Source organism: Scylla paramamosain, chromosome 11 (assembly GCF_035594125.1).
Source record: "Scylla paramamosain isolate STU-SP2022 chromosome 11, ASM3559412v1, whole genome shotgun sequence".
NCBI classification, from domain to species: Eukaryota; Metazoa; Arthropoda; class Malacostraca; order Decapoda; family Portunidae; genus Scylla; species Scylla paramamosain.
The window spans coordinates 15650244-15653413 of NC_087161.1; the positions used below are offsets into that span (position 1 = coordinate 15650244).

General features: G+C 43.4%; 1 protein-coding gene across 8 annotated transcripts in view; it reads left to right on the forward strand.

Moving 5' to 3' along the window:
• The first annotated feature begins 1327 nt into the window (after window positions 1-1327).
• The window catches only part of LOC135104978 (uncharacterized), an 11506-nt gene continuing 9663 nt past the window's right edge, over window positions 1328-3170 (forward strand). For 4 of the 8 annotated variants that reach the window (XM_064012830.1, XM_064012831.1, XM_064012832.1 and 1 more), the window contains exon 1: window positions 1328-1644. The gene's annotated coding sequence lies outside the window, so the exon portion shown is untranslated. The remainder of the gene's footprint in view (window positions 1645-3170) is intronic. The other 4 variants (XM_064012826.1, XM_064012827.1, XM_064012829.1 and 1 more) reach the window with 1 other exon arrangement.

Genomic DNA, 3170 nt, shown 5'->3' on the forward strand with positions numbered 1-3170 from the left:
CATCCGTCCTTCAGCCGAAATAATAATAGTGCTATGCCACCAACAACAATTACTACTACTACCACTGCTGCTACTACTACTACCACTACTACTACTACTACTACTACTACTACTTCTACACTCACTTTCACACTTCCATTTCTCATTTCTTCCTCTTCCTTCTACTACGATCAACGCATTTCAGTCTGAAAACACATGTAAATTCCTGGAAAACCCTGGAAACTGAGGGAAATATTGACAAGGAGACACGGGGAGGCAGGAGGGAAGGTCTCCGTCTGGGTTTGATGACGTCATGAGTTCAAGGTGGGTGCTGTGAACGGGCCTGTACCCTTCAATTTACTTAAGGCATTTTGGAGGTTATTCATCTTATTTTCGTGGTTGATTCTGGCTTTCCTTTACGTATAAGCGTGTATGGATAAGCCTAAGAACTTTATTGAAGACAAAGTCTTCTGCACTTCTTCAAGTGCTTCCTTGGTGTCTTCATTCCCAAATCTTTTCACAAGAATGAGTAAACTTTCTGTCACGTGGGAAGAGTCAGGAGATGTTTGTGGAGAAGCCTGTCAAGGAGAAGGAGCCTGCGCTGGAGGGTGACACTCTCTGCTCTTCGCACATCGTGGGTATTACTCCCCTCGTATCTTCTTTTTCAGTTGCAGGAATTCCCTGTTGCAGTCCTGCAAAAAAAGCTCCCATCGGGGAGATTTTCTCGTCCTAGTGCCACTCCTGCCAGCCACGTTCTATTTCCTGCAGAGTGGCAACACCTGCGGCAGAGCTGACATGCTGTGCTCTGCAGCTGCAGCTTGGTGCTTTCAAGGTACTCCATTTTTCCCCACAGTGCATGTGCATATGCCATCTGTGAAATCAACAGAATGACCTTGCCCTGGTGTTGATTGGCTCTGCATCTCATACACAGCACCGCCCACAGGTGTCACCAGTGCAGCAAGGATGGTGCTGAAAGTAGCCACAGTCTTCATGCGCCGCCTCCCCAAGTGCCACTTCTATCAGTCTGTTCTACACAATATTCACCAAGTCACGCACGCAACACACCATTATACGCTCCCACCCAAATTCTGTCATGACCGCCTTGTCTGTTTGCTTATTTAATCTTTCGTTTCATCTCTCTCTCTCTCTCTTTCTCTCTCTCTCTCTCTCTCTCTCTCTCTCTCTCTCTCTCTCTCTCTCTCTCTCTCTCTCTCTCTCTCGGCAACAATTATTGCAAGGGACCGTGTTCTCAAACAATTCAGCGCCTTATCGTGACTACTTACGAGTACGACAAGCTGTAGTGGAAATGATTGGGATTATCGAGAGAGTTTCCATGATTAAAGCGATAACTTAACGAGGATCAATCAGAGAAACACCAATGGAAACAGGACTAATAATCTAATATGGGTTTTGAAAATAATTCAGGTGAGAGCCCGGGCACTGTAAAGTCTGCGTTTTCTTGAATGTAACAGAATCGGGAATATTTCAGAACTTCAGAAATATAAGTACTTGGTATCACGCACGCATCCTGGCAGCTCGCGGTGGATTACCACAACTCGTCTAGTGCCCACGCAAACCATCACCACGCCGGACGCAGCTCTTCACACTCAGCAGACCCACTGGCCTCGTGCATCACGCTGAGGTCATTCCCCGCCTGGAAGAAAGGTATAGTCATATTCACTAATCAAATAACATGACGTATTTCTTCTTTCGCCGTTTCTCTAAATGTGCCATGTACGAGTCTCCTCCAGTTGTTTCTGTCCCTTGCATCTTTCTCTGTGACTCCCTTCCTTTGCCAATTTTGCCGCAGTTCCTTCTCTCTCTCTCTCTCTCTCTCTCTCTCTCTCTCTCTCTCTCTCTCTCTCTCTCTCTCTCTCTCTCTCTCTCTCTCTTTCTCTCTCTGATAGTATGTATGCAAGTTCATTTTCCTTCCTTATTATTGTTTATCCCTTGTTTATTTACTCACTGATACATACGCTTCTTGTCTTTCTCCTGTTTGAGGGCCTTTGTTTGGCGTCCTCTGGCAAGCCATGAGTCACTGTTCCGTATTCAGAAGTGCTCTGCTCTCTCACACAATTATTTCCAAACGCCATAGAGGTGACTAGCCGGGTTCTAAAAGAATTTCACCTGTCAGTAATGTAGAAATGTTAATCTATCAATAGAATCATAAAAAAAAAAAAAATCTTCAAAAACCCGTGGAGGCTTATGAAGGCTTCAGCGTGACAGGAGTTCAGTCCAGATGGTTTCCTTCCACCTAAGACTTGAACCTCTGACACTTTAGCTTCACATCCTTTCGGTGACTCTTACTGTCCTGCTGTAGTGGAGCTGACCGTCCTTTCCACAGTGCTTATCATGATTCATGCGGTAGTTGAACAAAGGATTCTGCACCGCCAATAGAAGCACCCATGAGAACCCAACTAACCATGTCTGTCGTCTGCGTTATGACTAGCTAGCTGGTCACAGTAAAAATGGAGCAGCGGTGAAATAATTGGTTAAGTTTGGTTAGGTTCGGATAGGTTAGATTCGGTAAGGTTAGCTTAGGCTGGGCTCCCTTCGGTTAGGTTTGGTTAAGGTGGGTTCTGTTCGGTTATATTAGATCGGGGTCTGTTCTGCTCGGATAGGTTCGGTTAGGTTAGTTTTGGATTCTCGTCAGGATTACTTTCAAAGGCCACAAAGAGGATGAGTCGGGTTCTCACGAAATTTTTTCCTCACTAGAACCATGAAAACGCTGGAAAGCCGCGATGACGTCCACTAAAGAATGTCAGATACACCTGAGATAACACTCCCAAACATTTGAGAATACGGACCAATGATGGCTGATATCATTTCACGGGACTGGCTGCGGCTCGGTGTGTACAGCGCATATAAGGCACGCATTCAGAAGCGCTCTTCTCTCTCACCACCACTGTTTTCAAAGGCCACAGAAACTATTAGCTGGGTTCCCAACAATGTTTCTCTTGTTAATAATGTAGAGATCTTGTTAATCTGTAACTAGAACATTATATATAAAAAAAAAAAAAAAAAAAAATATATATATATATATATATATATATATATATATATATATATATATATATATATATATATATATATATATATATATATATATATATATATTTTTAAAACATGCTGAAAAAACCTGTATAACTTCATCTAGAGCCTTTTGAAATTAGTGAGGTGCGGCGCAGAAA